Source organism: Muscardinus avellanarius (genome assembly GCF_963383645.1).
Source record: "Muscardinus avellanarius genome assembly, chromosome: X".
NCBI classification, from domain to species: domain Eukaryota; kingdom Metazoa; phylum Chordata; class Mammalia; order Rodentia; family Gliridae; genus Muscardinus; species Muscardinus avellanarius.
In genome coordinates, this window is record NC_137792.1 from 61165830 (window position 1) to 61183737 (window position 17908).

Sequence of the window (17908 nt, forward strand, 5' to 3'; positions counted from 1 at the left end):
AGACCCACCAGATGATCCAGAAATACCACTTCTGGGTGTCTACCAAAAAAATGGAAACCAAACTATCCACCTAATGTCTGTGTATCTATGTTCATTGCCTCAAAATTCATAATTGCCAAAGTATGGGACAAGCTAAGATGTCCATCAACAGATGGATGTATTACAAAACTATGGGACATGTACCCCATAAAATTTTACTCAGCTGTAAAAAAAAAGAACATAATTATGTCATTTGCAGGGAAATGGATGGAAGTAGAGAACATTATGCTAAGTGAGATCAGTTAGTCACATAAAGTAAAAAATCAGATACTTTCCTAATATATGGAAACTAGGGAGAAAAAGAGTCATAGCAGGAACTCTAGATGAGTAAGGAGAAACCATAGATGAGCAAATAAGGTGACCTAACTTGGAGGGATGGGAGAGGGGAAGAGGAAAATTTTATAATGTACATGAGGAACAATAATAAACATATCAAAGTCAATCACTAAACCAAACATGAGAAGGAGAGAAGGGGGAGGAAATGGGGTGGGGATTGGGGAAGGGCTAAATGTGTGATATGTGCATGTGTGCTTCTATCATCTTGTACCCCTTAAGATGTATGACTACAATAACCCCACCAAAAAAAAACAAACAAACTCATATCACTTCTGTACCATGTTATCTATTTTTGTATTTTTACCAATAGCCTATTTACATATGAAATATGAACTAGTTGTAGAAATACATTTTTCTATAAAACTTAAGAGTATTGGTAGTTTTTAATTTTTTAATTGGTAAAATTAATTTCAAAAGAGAGATTTCCATGTAGAGTTTTTTAAACCATATTGTTCTTCTGCCCCCTTGTGGAATATTTTATATATCATAGTATTCTAATTCTTGCATCCTTTGCAAAGCAAATACAACTGAGTCCTGAAGAGGTATTCTGTATCTTTGCAGAACATTTTACTTTAAATTTTATTGTTCCATTTAAAGAATTGTTTGTTGAATGACTTCTACTGAGAAATTTAAGGAGTTAAAATATTTTAACCATGATCAAATCTGAGAAACTACTAACATCATAAATTGTTTAGAGATTTCATTTTGTCATAGTTTAATAAAACTGTATAAATTAAATATAGGTAAATATTATTCACTATAATTTTTTAGGAAATAAGTATGTTTTTATTATAAAATACATGTTGATTATATAAAATTTTAAAACTAGGGGAAGTACACAATATGTCCAAAAGCCACTATGGACTTTTAAAAATGATTTTATTCTATATATTTAAAATATATTTCCCACTGTTACAGAGAGTAAGAAATTAGTAAGTGCCTGTTAAAAATATAAATATATACGAATATATTAAAACATGATTTTAAACTTTAAATGTGCTTTTTAAGCAGAATATTAACCTCTTAATATATTCTTTTAAATTAAAACCTACTTAGTCTGGTCTCATATTTTTATGGTAATGTTAAGTCTGTAAAGTATATTCCAGATTATTTGTATCACTTTTTATCCATACTAATAGGATATAAACATCCATGGATTAAAAAGAGACAGACAGTGAAATTTACTCATGGTAATTTAAATATAATTAAATTTACATGAGTTACTAATTTGTAAATATATTTATACATATATGTATTCATGTAAACATGTGGACACACATACATACAATACATTTGTGTATATTTGCGTCTGGGGTATATTTGTCTATTGTACATATACATATACATATATATAATATATGATTTAATTTACATTTTGTGGCTTTGAAAAAATAATCTAATTTTTATGTAATGAAAAATTCATATGTTCATTTGTAATTTCATCAGGTTCTCTCAACCTTTAAAAATATCACCAACAACAACTTTATAATCACTTGCCATTTTTATGGATTAAACTTTAAAAAGCATTCATGTGATATATCCATACAAAAAAAAACTTCGATGAAGAAAAATTAGTAAAATAAATATAACCCTTGAGAGAATATTTTATTTTATTTTGTTTTATTATTTTTTTTTTTATTTTGGTGGAACAGGGGGTGGAACCCAGGGACTTTTCTACCTCTGGGCTATACTCCCAGACCTATTTTATATTTTATTTGGAAACAGGATCTCGCTAAGTTGCTGAGAACCTCACTCAGTAGCTGAGGCTGGCTTTGAACATCTGTGATCCTCCTGTCTCAGCCTCTCAAGTGTGGGGATTACAATTGTGCACCACCACACATGGCAGGGAGAAAATTTTATATTTATTAAATTATTATATGATAATTATTTATTAATTGAATTATATAAATCAGTGAAGATCATAACCTTGATTTTTTCCAAATGTAAAATCAGAAAAATTTACAAATTCTAAAAATTTCACATAAATGTAAATTAGTTTTATAAAAACCTCCTTGTGAAAAGCGGGGCTTAAGAGCCCCACTAACAACCAATCTCCATTACGACAAAATCAGCGCCTTTCATAGCCAGAAAACACCATCACCAGAGAAACAAAAAATCACCAGGCTCCAGAGAGAAAGCAGACTGAGAACAGAGCTCAGAGCCACAGAGGAGATACACAGGCCTCACGCCCAAGGACGCGGCAGCAGCGCCATATTGCCAGCGGCAGCGGCGAATTCACTGGACGGCTACAGCAAGCCGAGGTGAGCCGCTGTGGAACAGCCAGGCGGGATTTTTCAGCGCAGGGAGCATCTAAAGCCCCCAGTGGCTGAGCTCAGCACACGCTGCAGGGACTCAGAGTGGAACTCAAAACCAAGAAGAAATAAGCCAGCCTCATGGACGAGGGCATAGCAGCGGCGCCAAATTGCCACCGGTGGCAGCAGCAGCGAATTCACCGAGTCCAGTACAGCTGCATCTGCGAACTCAAGAACAGTGAGTCAAATTGCGGGACACAGAGGAGAAATCCCAGTACTGTACTTCCTGGGACTTGACCCAGTGGGGGAGGGGCGGTGGCAGAGATATCACACCATAGGAGAACGTGTAACCTGGCACCCCCCATAGTTTAAAGCAGCCTCTATCGACTCCCTGGGTCGGAGACTCTGTGATACAACCCAGTAAAGGAGTAGTGGGGTCTGAGATACTACAGACTCGAGATCAAGAGCACCTTAAGTGAAGTCATAGTGACCCAAGGGAAGACCCCAGAGAAGGTACAAACTTCCCAAATCATGGGAAAGAGGAATAACACTGGAGCAATGAATGCCCACAACCCCTCAACATCAGAACCTGATAAAACAAAAATTCAGAGATTTCTAGAAGATCAAATAAGGAAAATAACTGTAGAAATAATAGAGGTGTTTTGAAAAGAATTCAGAGAGAGCCAAAAAGAGATAAAGGATACAAGTAATGAAGTAAAGACCTCAATTCAAAGCACACACAACTGATTAAACAACATGGAGAATAGAATCTCGCTCTTAGAAGATGATCATTCCAAAAATGAAGTGAAGTTATAGTGACCCAAGAGAAGAACCCAGAGAAGGCACAAACTTCTGAAATCATGGGAAAGAGGAATAACACTGGAGCAATGAATGCCCACAACCCCACAATATCAGAACCCCATAAAACAGAAAATCAGAGATTTCTAGAAGATCAAATCAGAAAAATAACTGTAGAAATAATAGAGGTGCTTTGAAAAGAATTCAGAGAGAGCCAAAAAGAGATAAAGGATGCAATTAATGAAGTAAAGGCCTCAATTCAAAGCAAAAACAACCGATTAGACCACATGGAGAACAGAATCTCGCTTTTAGAAGATGATCATTCCAAAAATGAACGCATAGTTTCTAATCTAGAAAAAAATATCCAACAGCAGGAATCTGATATTGAAGAAATATGGACCCATTTTAAGAGAGCTAACCTAGGAATAATTGGAATAGAGGAGGGAAAAGAAGGTGAAACCAAAGGGATCAACAATCTCTTCAAGAAAGTAATAGCAGAAAATTTTCCAAACATAGAGCAAGAGGTCGATACACAGGTCCAGGAAACTTATAGAACTCCATTTAGACAGGATTGTAGAAGAGGATCCCCATGCAACATAATTGTTAAAATGACCACTGTGGAAGCCAAGGAGAGAATCTTAAAGGCAACAAAAACAAAAGGCCAAGTGACATTCAGAGGCAAACCAATTAGAATCACTCCAGACTTCCCAAACCAAGTCATGAGAGCCAGAAGGGCTTGGAGTAACATATTCCAAACTCTGAAAGAAAACAACTTCCAGCCAAAAATTTCCTACCCAGCAAAACTTTCTATCAAATTAGATGGAAAAATAAGAAGCTTCCATGACAAACAGAAACTGAAGGAATTTATGTCTTCAAAACCAGCGCTAGAGAAAATACTCAAAGAGATTAACTACAAAGAAGAAATAGGTAACACACACCAGAAACAGAGAAACAAGATTTTCCATCCAACAGACAACTAAGATTGGTTATCTGTGGAGATTCATTATTTATGTTAGTCTTTTACCTATCTCTAAATGGTATTGTTTGCCTTTATTGTTGTTAATTTTTAGGATTTCTAGTTGGAATATTAATATACCTTCAGATATAGAATTTGGAAATATTTTATCCCATTCTATTAGTACTTTTTAACTCTATTTACATTGTCTTTGGGTATATAATATATTTTTTTATTTTTTAGGGAGTTTGTATACTCTTCTGTTGCCTGTGCCATTGAAATCATATCCAAGAAATCACTGCCAATTTCAATGTTGTAAGGTTTTATGACCCAGATTTTCTCCTAAAAGTTTATAGTCTTAAGATTTAAATTTAGGTCTTTTATCTATTTTGAGTTAATATTTGTATATGGGATTAGGTAAGGGTCCAATTTTATTCTTTTCCATGTAATTATTATTTTTCAACAATATTTAGTTAAAAGATTATTATTTCCACCACCAAATGTTCGTGGAAACCTTGTGAAAAATAACTTGACAATATAGGGAAGGATTTATCTCTAGGCTTTTATTTAACTCCAATGGTTTATATATCTGCCTTTAGAACAGTACTACCCTGTTTCAATTATTGTAGCTTTATATGGTTTGAAATCAAAAAATATATATCTTCTAGCTTTGTTCTTTATCAAGATCTTTTTGGGTATCTAGAATCCATATTCCATGTTAGGATAGATTTTTTTCTGAAAAAATAAATATATAAATATATGATAGTTTCACCTAAAAAAATAGAAAAAATATTCTCTGGTAAGAAAGAAAGCAAAAAGAAATATTGATATGTTATCTTTTAGTCATCAAAAGCTTGGTATCAGACAAATGAAACTGTTATGTGAGATTATCATTTTTAATTTTGGATAAATTGCTATAATACTAGATGTCAACCACTAAGCCAAGCATGGGAAGGAGGGATGGGGAGAGAATGGGGTGGGGATTGGGTGCGGGCTGACTGGGTGATGTGTGCATGTATGTGTACAAAAGTTTGTATCCCACTATGATGTATGAATACAGTGCACCAATAAAAAAAAAATAAAAAAATAAAAACCTTCTTGTGGATCTTCACCAGACTGTTAAGGCTGGATATGTCTGACTATGGGTGGGAGTTACAAAACAGTTTATCTCTATTTTATGAATTCTAAAAATAATGATGTTCTGTCAAAATTATGAATTTTGAAAGAAGAATACACAAATTTCTACCCTATGTATATGAAAGAAGCTTCATCAAAGTTATTAAGTTATAAAAAGATCAAAAAATGATATTTGCAAGAAAAAACAAAGATCTTAAAACATTCTGTAGAATACATTAATTTAGATAGGCTCTGATCCTCTGAACATCTCTAGAAAACAGCATGATATGTACTAGATATTAACTATCACATTCCTGGAGAAATAATAGGCAGAATAAGGTAAAACTTTCAGTTGTTAGGATAGAAGAAGTGAAGAGTCAAAAAAGCAAAAGATTTGTTCCTTTGTCTCATTCTGGAAGAAATTTAGTTTGGTCTGTTTTCTATTCCTGGCCCATTTTGAGTCATTTAATTATTTATTTGTTTTTTGCTTTTCCCTTCCCCCAAACTTCCCTTATCCCTTTTATTTATAATTTAAAATAAATTTGTTTCCATACTCTTTTTTGCCCAGTTCATAGTCATTATTTCTTCTTACCTTCTACCCTTATCCCTTTTAAAAGACCTTAAATCCTCTGTTTCTCTACTCATCTTTCATTTAATATTTATTTTCCTAACCCTCATTTGGCTCTAAAAATTTTGGGGTGCAGTTAAAGTTATTATTTTTCTTTTGTTTTACTGAATATTCAACCCAAGGTTGTTCCAACTCTGAGATACATCACCAGCTCTTATTTTTATTTATTTTATTTTGAAACAGACTCTCACACTCTCAGCCTTTCAAATTACAGAAGTGCACCATATTGCCTGGCCTAAAATTATTTATGTATCTAAAGGATACATAAATAAATACAGGATAAATACAGGATAAATAAAGGATACATAAATAAAGGATACATACTATCTAAAGGAAAATTTAAAATATTTATCTAAAACAACTACTAAGTCTATTTTACTTAATATGAATAACATCATCACTGTTCTCTTGCAATAACATCCTTCTTGTTGTTTCTGGATTTTTTAAAGCAGACTTCTGGAACATTCCAATTAAGTCCATTGTTTAGACCTTCAACACTTTACAATGTCCTTATCTCACCTATATCAGATCTCTAATTGGTCATTCCCTGGCTCCAAACAATACCACTAAACATACATGTTCTCACATTTATTACTCTGTGTCTATATATTTTTCCATAGCATATTTCAATATAAATTTTCATCTTATACATTTATTTTTTATTTATTTTTTTATTGGTGCATTATATTCATACAACTTTTTGGGGTAAAAAAAAACTTGTGTGTACAAACATGTACTCATCACTGATTTAACCCCTACCCAATTCCCACCCCATTCCCTCCCCGTCCCTCCCTGCCTTGCTTGGCTTAGTGATTGACTTCGATATGTTTAAGTACATTGTGTGCTTCAGAGATTTTCCTCTTCCCCCCTCCTTTCTCCTCCTTTAGGTTGTCTTGTTTGCTCCTCTATAGGATTTCCTCTTTCAAGAGTTCCTCCTATGACCCATTTCTCCCTAACTCTCACATACTAGGGAAAGCATCTGCTTTCTTTCTTTTTTTTTTTTTTTTTTTTTTGACTGACTAATCTCACTTAGCATAATGTCCTCCAATTCCATCCATTTCCCTGAAAATGATGTAATTGTGTTTTTTTTTTTTTTTGATGGCTGAGTAAAATTACATTGTGTACATATCCCACAGTTTTGTAATCCATTCATCTGTTGATGGACATCTTGGCTGGTTCCATAGTTTGGCTCTGGTGAATTGTGCAGCTGTGAACATAGATACACATGCATTAGTTTGGTAGTTTAGTTTCTTTTCTTTTGGGTAGATACCCAACAGTGGTATTGCTGGATCAAATGGTAGGTTTGTTCCCATTCTTTTGAGGATTCTCCATACTGTTTTCCAAAGTGGTTGCACTAATTTGCAATCCCACCAACAATGTCTTAGAGTTCCCACTTCTCCACATCCTCGCCAGCATCTGTTGTTGTTTGTGTTTTGAATGATTGCCATTCTAGTTGGAATTAGGTGAAATCTCAGGGTAGTTTTGATTTGCATCTCTCTGATTGCCAGTGATGTTGAACATTTTTTCATGCATTTATTGGCCATTTGAATTTCTTCTTTTGTGAAGTGTCTATTTGGTTCATTTGCCCATTTTGTTATTGGATGCTTTGTTTTCTTAGTGTTGAGTTTCTTGAGTTCTCTGTATATTCTAGATATTAGTCCTCTATCAGTGGCAAAAATCTTCTCCCATTCTGTTGGCTCTTGATTGAGGTTCTTGATAGTTTCCTTTGCTGAACAGAAACTCTTCAGTTTCATGCAATCCCATGTATTGATTCTCCTTTTAATTTGTTTTGCCTTTGGGGTCTTGTTGAGGAAATGTTTTTCTGTGCCTATGTGTTGTAGTGTTGAACCTATGTCCTCTTAGTCAACTCACGATGGATCAAAGACTTGGAAATTAAACCATCTTATACATTTAAAAAGATTTATACTTGAGTTCTTTTTGTGTGGAGGGGGCTGGGAATTGAACCCAAGTAAATTCTATGAGCTCTACACTTAACCTTATGTTATTATTTTTATTTTGAAATAGAATTTTGCTAAGTTTCTGAAGTCCTCACTGAATTGCTGAAGCTGGCCTTAAACTTGAGATTCTGCCATCTTAGCCTCAACCTTAGAGGCATATTTACAGGAGTGTGCCACCACACCTGACTGTTATGAGTCCTTAGGAAATGTAATTATCAAAAGTGCAGTACTTTTTTTCTTAGCTTTTGTTCATCATTTAATTTCTGCTGCCTAAAACAATATTTGGCATAGAACACATAATACGTATATGCGTACTGAAGGAAATAATAAATTAATGTGTAATATATCTTCTTATAGATGGACATCACATAATATATATATATATATATATTTTTGGTGACACTGGGGTTCCTGGAAGCCCTTCTACCACCTGGGTACACTCCCAGACCTTTTTTTTTTATTTTTTATTTGGAAACAGGGTCTCTTAAGCCAGCGTGGCTGGCTTCGAACCTGCGCGATCCTCCTGTCTTCACCTTTCAAGTGCAGGGATTACAAGCATGTGCCACCACACCTGGCTCATTAAGAGTAGAATTATCTTTCCTGATAATATAGAAAAGAGAAGTAAATCTGCAAGCTTAAATTTTCATTAGCTATTTATAATATATTTTTCAAAGTCATTTAGGTATTTGTGGCATAAATTTTAGATAAATTTAGATAAATTTAAGATAAATATAAGCACACTACACATACTGGCCCATTATTTAAGTTCTTATTTACCATTATATTCTGAATATATTCTATGTCAATATATACAGCCATAGCTCATTTTATAGTTCATGATTCCAACATTTTTAGTTTATTGATGAGACAATGTATTTAAGAAAGATTTATCAATGATAATATTATAAATATAATACTAGAATGAACATCCTTTTATGTAATTTTTGAAAACTTGCTCTTTTACGTATTAAAGACATGTTCTTATATTTTTCTAATGTTAGATCAAAGGGAAACCACATTTGATTATATGAAAAAGACTGTGACATACATTTTCAGATTTACATTATTATTAAGTATGTGAAGGCTGAGTATTGTGGTACATGGTTGCAATCCCAGCAGCTGGGAAGCTGAAACAGGAGGATTGCAGTTTTCAGACAGCCTCAGCTACTCAGTGAGGTCTTTTGCAACTCAGTGAGACTCTGTTTCTCATTATAAGGCTGGGGATGTAGCTAAGAGGTAGAATACCCCTGGGTATCATCCCCAGTATCACAAGAAAAAAAAAAGTGTATGAGAGAAAGCTCTTGTTCTTCTTCATCCTTATCTCCTTATGAGCACTAAAATTTACAATTTTTTCAAAAGACATTGCCAGTAATAAATTTAAGATATTAGTTTATTATATTATTATTTAATTTATTATATTTGTAATAAATTTAAGATATTAGTTTATTATATTATTATTTAATTTATTATATTTGTAATGAATTTAAGATATTGATAAAGTTCATTATATTTGCAGACATTAATAACCACTTGTATTTCTCCTTTAAATGATGTGCTTATAGACATGAATTTGGCTTCTGCTTTTTAATTATTTTGTTCCTTTGATACTATTTTTACCACAAATTTCTTTAAAGCAGAAAAATTAAGTTAGCTTTCCTACAAATAATACAAAAACATAAAATTTGTTAATTATTGTGCTACACTTAACATGTTGTATCAAGAAACAATATTTCTTCAAGTGGGTGTATATTGGTCATGTTTATATATAGAATTAGCCCTAAAGAGCTCATGTATTAAGCCCAGAGTTGATCTGACTAAATCATGATAGTTGGAACCTAATCAGTGGGTAAATTTAATGCATTTATCTGGGTGGAAATCTGGAAGAGCCTGGCTGAAGGAGGTGAATTCCTGGGCATATGGCCTTATGAATTTTGTTTTACTTCTCTTTCTTGTTCTCTGTCTCTTGCTTCTGGTCTCCATGATGTGAGAGCAAAGACTTGCACTCTTCTCTCAGTTTCCTGCCGCCATGCCCTGATATCCACAGTTCCCAGCCTCACATGGACTGAGCCCAAGAATTTCTAAGGAAACCATGAGAAAATAACTTTTCCTTCCTCTGAGTTGTATGGGTAAGCTTTTTAGAATAAAGTAGTGAGAATACCAAAACAACATTTTACTTTTTCATTGGGCTAAAAGAAATAATCCTCATTAAAATTAATGTTTAGTTTACAAAAAATTAGTGAGCATCCCCATGTTGTATTAAAGAATGTTGTAATGTAAAATGAATATTTTCTTCATTGCATTGGATACATTTTAAAAGTTCTATAATACACTGAATAATTGTCTTAGGTATTTTGTGGGGTGTGTGTGTGTGTGTGTGTGTGTGTGTGTGTGTGTGTGTATGAGTGTGTGTGTGTTACCAGGGATTGAATCCAGAGAAATTCAACCCCTGAGCTTCATCCCCAGCTGTTTTTTATTCTTTATTTGAATTAGCAACTCACTAAGTTGCAGAAGGCTTAATAAAGTAGCTGAGGCTAACTGTGAACCTGTGATCGTCCTGGCTCAGCCTCTCAAGTACTGGGATTAAAATTGTGTGCCACACACCTGGCTTGTTGTTTTAGATATTTTGTTCGTGTGTGCACGCACGCATGTGTGTGTGTGTGTGTGTGTGTGTGTGTGTGTGTGTGTCTTTTGCTAGGGATTGAACCTAGCCTTAATCTACCTCTGAACTACAGCCTGGCCCCTATTATTTATTTATTTATTTTTTGTTCAATAAAATTTTTTATAAATTTATTTTTTAAATTGGTGCATTGTAGTCATATATCTATCACATTGGAGTACAAGACTTGAGAGGATATACAAGCACACATCATCCAATTAACCCTCCTCCAGCCCCCATCCCATTCCCTCCCTCTCCCTCCATCGCACGCTTCTTTGGTGATTTACTTTGATACATTTGTTTATGTACCTCCTGCGTTTTAAAGAGGCTCCGTCCTCCAGTATTACATACCCTCTGATTGGTCACATTAGTTGCTTCACTATAGGGCCCTTTCTATAGCTCAACCTCTTCCTGTTGCCCTTTTCCTCCTAGTTATTGCTGATTAAGAGAAGCGTCTGATTTATATTTTCTGTGATATTTTTCTGTGCATGCTGAGTTGCAAGTACCGATCCCACTCTTGATGGTCCCAGTAGTGGCCTGGCTACTCAGTGGACTGATCCAGACCTCGCTGGCTCAAGCAGTGGCCTTGCCACATGGGAGGCCCCAGTTCTGTTCACGCTGGCCCCTGCACCGGTCTAACCCCTAAGCTGGCTTTGGTCCCAGCCTTGGAGGCCACAGGAGTGAACTTGCCTCACGCCAGGCTCCGATGCTGGCCAGTGGTCCCTGCACTGGTATAACGCCTTGGCAGGATTCCAATCCCGGCCTCGGAGGCCCCAGCACTGGCCTAGCCTCACAGCAGGCTCCAATGCTGGCCTCGTTGGCCCCAGGATCGGCCTAACCCCTCGGCAGGTTCCGTTCCCGGGTTAGGAGGCCCCAGCACTGGCCATGTCTCATGGCAGGCTATGATGCTGGCCTCGCCTCATGGCAGGCTCCGATGCTGACCTTGCTGGACGCAGCACCGTTCTAGCCCTTCGGCAGGTTGTTATCCTGGCCTCGGAAGCCCCAGTACCGGCCTTGCCTCAGAGCAGGCTCCGATGCTGGCCTCACTGGCCCCAGCACCGGCCTAATGCCTCGACAGGCTCTTATCCCGGCCTCGGAAGTCCCAGTACCGGCCTTGCCTCACGGCAGGCTCCAATGCCAGCCTCACTGGCCCCAGCACCGGCCTAACCCCTCGGCAGGCTCTTATCCTGATCTCGGAAGCCCCAATACCGGCCTTGCCTCAAGGCAGGCTCCAATCCCGGCCTCGGAGGCCTCACCACCGGCCTTGCCTCACGGCAGGCTCCAATGCCGGCCTTGCTGGCACCAGCATCGGCCTCACCCCTCGGCAGGCTACAATCCCGGGCTCGGAGGCCACAGTATCTACGTTACTTCATGGCAGGCTGCGATGCCGGGCTCACTGGATCCAGCACCGGCCTAACCCCTCAGCAGGCTCTTATCCTGGCCTAGGAGGCCCTAGTATCGGCCTACTTCACAGCAGGCTCCGCTGCTGGCCTCGCTGGCCCCAGCACATTCCTAACCCCTCAGCACGCTCTTATCCTGTTCTCGGAGGCCCCAGTACCAGCCTTGCCTCAAGCAAGGCTCCGAGGCCGGCCTCACTGGCCCCAGCACCAGCCTAACCCCGGGGCAGGCTGCGATCCCGGCCTCGGAGGCCCCAGCACTGGTCATGCCTCACAGCAGGCCCCGATGCCGGCCTCGCTGGCTCCAGCACCGGCCTAACCCCTCAGCAGGCTCTTATCCAGGCCTAGGAGGCCCCAGTATCGGCCTTACTTCACGGCAGGCTCCGCTGCTGGCCTCGCTGGCCCCAGCACATTCCTAACCCCTCGGCACGCTCTTATCCTGTTCTCGGAGGCCCCAGTACCGGCCTTGCCTCAAGCAAGGCTCCGATGCCGGCCTCACTGGCCCCAGCACCGGCCTAAGCCCTCGGCAGGCCCCGATCCCAGCTTCGGAGGCCCCAGCACTGGTCACGCCTCACAGCAGGCTCCGATGCCGGCCTCGCTGTCCCCAGGACCGGCCTAACAAGTCGGCAGGCTCTTATCCTCGCCTCCAGGCCCCAGTACCGGCCTTGCCTCAAGGCAGGCTCCGATGCCGGTCTCACTGGCCCCAGCACTGGGCTAACCCCTCGGCAGGCTCTTATCCTGGACTCGAAGACCCAGTACCGGCCTTGCCTCAAGCCAGGCTTCGATGCTGGCCTCACTGGCCCCAGCACAGGCCTCACCCCGCTGCAGTCTCCGATCCCGGCCTCGGAGGCCCCATCACTAGTCATGCCTCACAGCAGGCTCCAATGCCGGCCTCGGTGGCCCCAGCACCGGCCTAAGCCTTCGGCAGGCTCTTATCCTGGCTTCGGAGGCCCCAGTACCGTCCTTGCCACACGGCAGGCTCCCATGCCAGCCTCGCTGGCCCCAACACCGGCCTAACCACTCGGCAGGCTCTAATTCGGGCCTCGGAGGCCCCAGCACTGGTCATGCCTCACAGCAGGCTCCGATGCCAGCCTCGGTGGCCTCAGCACCTTCCTAACCCCTCCGCAGGTTCCCATCCCGGCCTTGCAGGCCCCAGCACTGGTCATGCCTCATGGCAGGCTGCAATGCCGGCCTCACTGGCTCCAGCATCGGCCTAACCCCTCAGCAGGCTCTTATGCTGGCCTCGGAGGCCCCAGTACCGGCCTTGCCTCAAGCCAGGCTCTGATGCCGGCCTCCCTGGACCCAGCACCGGCCTAACCCCGCGGCAGGCTCCGATCCCGGCCTCGGATGCCCCAGCATTAGTCATGCCTCACAGCAGGCTCCAATGCTGGCCTCGCTGGCCCCAGCACCGGCCTAACCCCTCAGCAGGCTCTTATCCCGGCTTCGGAGGCCCCAGTACCATCCTTGTCTCATGGCAGGCTCCGATGCCGGCCTCGCTGGCCCCAGCACCGGCCTAACCCCTCGGCAGGCTCCAATTCCGGCCTTGGAGGCCCCAGCACTGGTCATGCCTCATGGCAGGCTGCAATGCCGGCCTCACTGGCTCCAGCGCAGGCCTGACCCCTCAGCAGGCTCTTATCCTGGCCTAGGAGGCCCCAGTATCGGCCTTACTTCACGGCAGGCTCCGATGCCGGCCTCGCTGGCCCCACCACCTTCCTAACCCCTTGGCAGGCGCTTATCCTGGCCTCGGAGGCTTCAGTACCGGCCTTGCCGCAAGCCATGGTCCGATGCCGGCCTCACTGGCCCCAGCACCGGCCTAACCCCGCGGCAGGCTCCAATCCCAGCCTCGGAGGCCCCAGCACTGGTCATGCCTCATGGCAGGCTCCAATGCCGGGCTTTCTGGCCCCAGAACCGGCCTAACCCCTCTGCAGCCTCTTATCCTGGCCTCGAGGCCCAAGTACCGGCCTTGCCTCAAGACAGGCTCCGATGCCGGCCTCACTGGACCCAGCACCGGCCTAACTCAGCAGCAAGCTCCGATGCCGGCCTAGGAGGCCCCAGCACTGGTCATGCCTCACAGCAGGCTCCGATACCGGCCTCGCTGGCCCCAGCACCAGCCTAACCCCTTGGCAGCCTCTTCTTCTGGCCTCAGAGGCCCCAGTACCGACCTTGCCTCAAGCCAGACTGCGATGCCGGCCTCACTGGACCCATCAACGGCCTAACCCAGCGGCAAGCTCCGATCCCGGCCTCAGATGCCCCAGCACTGGTCATGCCTCATGGCAGGCTCCAATGCCGACCTCGCTGGACACAGCACCGGCCTAACCCCTTGACAGGCTCTTATCTTGGCCTAGGAGGCCCCAGTACCGGCCTTGCCTCACTGCAGGCTCTGATGCCGGCCTCGCTTGCCCCAGTACCGTGCTAACCCCTCCGCAGGCTCCGATCCCGGCCTTGCAGGCCCCAGCACTGGTCATGCCTCTCGGCAGGCTGCGATGCCGGCCTCACTGTCTGCAGCGCTGGCCTGACACCTCAGCAGGCTCTTATCCTGGCCTAGGAGGCCCCAGTATCGGCCTTACTTCACGGGAGGCCCCGATGCCAGCCTCGCTGGCCCTACCACCTTCCTAACCCCTTGGCAGGCCCTTATCCTGGCATCGGAGGCCCCAGTACCGGCCTTGCCTCAAGCCATGCTCCGATGCCGGCCTCACTGGCCCCAGCACTGGCCTAACCCCGCGGCAGGCTCCGATCCAGGCCTCGGAGGCCCCAGCACTGGTCATGCAGGCTCCTATGCCGGGCTCGCTGGCCCCAGCACCGGCCTAACCACTCGGCAAGCTTTTATCCTGGCCTCGAGGCCCCAGTACCGGCCTTGCCTCAAGACAGGCTCCGATGCTGGCCACACTGGCCCCAGCACCGGCCTAACCCCTCGGCATGCTCTTCTCCTGGCCTCGGAGGCCCCAGTACCGGCCTTGCCTCACTGCAGGCTCTGATGCCGGCCTCGCTGGCCCCAGCACCGTCCTAACCTCTCCGCAGGCTCTGATCCCGGCCTTGCAGGCCCCAGCACTGGTCATGCCTCACGGCAGGCTGCGATGCCGGGCTCACTGGCTCCAGCACCGGCCTAACCCCTCAGCAGGCTCTTATCCTGGCCTAGGAGGCCCCAGTATCGGCCGTACTTCACGGCAGGCTCGGATGCCGGCCTCGCTGGCCCCACCACCTTCCTAACCGCTTGGTAGACTTTTATCCTTGCCTCGGAGGCCCCAGTACCGGCCTTGCCTCAAGGCAGGCTCCGATGCCGGCCTCACTGGCCCCAGCACCGGCCTAACCCTGCGGCAGGCTCCGATCCCGGCCTCGGAGGCCCCAACACTGGTCATGCCTCACAGCAGGCTCCGATGCCGGCCTCACTGGCCCAAGCACTGGCCTAACCCCGCGGCAGACTCCAATCCCGGCCTAGGAGGCCCCAGCACTGGTCATGCCTCACAGCAGGCTCCGATGCCGGCTTCACTGTCCTCAGCACCGGCCTAAACCCTCGGCATGCTCTTATCCTGGCCTCGGAGGCCCCAGTACCGGCCTTGCCTCAAGCCAGGCTCCGATGCCAGCCTCACTGGACCCAGCGCCGTCCTAACCCCGCGACAAGCTCTGATCCCGGCCTCGGAGTCCCCAGCACTGGTCATGCCTCACAGCAGGCTCCGATGCAAGCCTCTCTTGCCCCAGCACCGGCCTAAGCCCTTGGCAGGCTCTTATCCTGGCCTAGGAGGCCCCAGTACCGGCCTTGCCTCACTGCAGGCTCTGATGCCGGCCTCGCTGGCCCCAGCACCATCCTAACCCCTCCGCAGGCTCCGATCCCGGCCTTGCAGGCCCCAGCACTGGTCATGCCTTATGGCAGGCTGCGATGCCGGCCTCACTGGCTCCAGCACAGGCCTAACCCCTTGGCAGGCTCTTATCCTGGCCTAGGAGGCCCCAGTATTGGCCTTACTTCACAGCAGGCTCCAATGCCAGCCTCGCTGGCCCCACCACCTTCCTAACCCTTTGGCTGGCTCTTATCCTGGCCTCGGAGGCCTCAGTTCCAGCCTTGCCTCAAGGCAGGCTCCGATGCCGGCCTAACTGGCCCCAGCACCGGCCTAAGCCCTCGGCAGGCTCCGATCCCGGCCTCGGAGGCCCCAGGACTGGTCATGCCTCATGGCAGGCTCCGATGCCGGCCTCACTGGCCCCAGCACTGGCCTAACCCCTCGGCAGGCTCTTATATTGGCCTCGAGGCCCCAGTACCAGCCTTGCCTCAAGGCAGGATCCGATGCCGGCCTCACTGGCCCCAGCACCGGGCTAACCCCTCAGCAGGCTCTTATCCTGGCCTCGAGGCCCCAGTAACAGCCTTGCCTCATGGCAGGCTCCTATGCCGGCCTCGGAGGCCCCAGCACTGGCCATGCCTCACGGCAGGCTCCGATGCCAGCCTTGCTGGCCCCAGTACCGGCCTAACCCCTCGGCAGGCTTTTATCCTGGCCTCAAGGCCCCAGTACCGGCCTTGCCTCAAGGCAGGCTCCGATGCCGGCCTCGCTGGCCCCAGCACCGTCCTAACCCCTCGGCAAGCTCTTATCCTGGCCTCGGAGGCCCCAGTACAGGCCTTGCCTCACGGCAGGCTCCGATGCTGGCCTCGCTGGCCCCAGCACCGGCCTAACCCCTCGGCAGGCTCTTATCCTGGCCTCGGATGCTCCAGTACGGCCTTGCCTCACGGCAGGCTCCAATGCCAGCCTCACTGGCTCCAGCACCAGCCTAACCCCTCGGCCGGCTCCGATACTGGCCTCGGAGTTCCCAGCACTGGCCATGCCTCACGGCAGGCTGCGATGCCGGGCTCACTGGCTCCAGAACCGGCCTAACTCCTCAGCAGGCTCTTATCCTGGCCTAGGAGGCCCTAGTATCGGTCTTACTTCACGGCAGGCTCCGATGCCGGCCTCGCTTGCCCCAGCACCGGCCTAACCCCTCGGCAGGCTCTTATCCTGGCCTCGAGGGCCCAGTACTGGCCTTGCCTCACGGCAGGCTCCGATGCCGGCCTTGCTGGCCCCAGCACTGGCCTAACCCCTCGGCCGGCTCCGATACTGGCCTCGGAGGTCACAGCACCGGCCATGCCTCACGGCATGCTGCGAGGCTGGCCTCACTGGCTCTAGCACTGGACTAACCCCTCAGCAGGCTCTTATTCTGGCCTAGGAGGCCCCAGTATCGGGCTTACTTCACGGCAGGCTCCGATGCCAGCCTCGCTGGACCCACCACCTTCCTAACCCCTCGGCAGGCTTTTATCCTGGCCTTGGAGGCCCCAGTACTGGCCATGCCTCACGGCAGGCTCCGATGCCGGCCTCGCTGGCCCCAGCACCGGCCTAACCCCTCGGCAGGCTCTTATCCTGGCCTTGGAGTCCCCAGTACTGGCCTTGCCTCACGGCAGGCTCCGATGCCGGCCTCGCTGGCCCCAACACCAGCCTAACCGCTCTGCAGGCTCCGATCCCAGCCTTGGAGGCCCCAGCACTGGTCATGCCTCATGGCAGGCTGCGATGCCGGCCTCACTGGCTCCAGCACCGGCCTGACCCCTCAGCAGGCTCTTATCCTTGCCTAGGAGGCTTTAGTATCGGCCTTACTTCATGGCAGGCTCTGATGTCAGCCTCGCTGGCCCTACAACCTTCCTAACCCCTTGGCAGGCTCTTATCCTGGCCTCGGAGGCCCCAGTATTGGAAATGCCTCAAGCCATGCTCCGATGCCGGCCTCACTGGCCCCAGCACCGTCCCAACCCCTCGGCAGGCTCTTATCC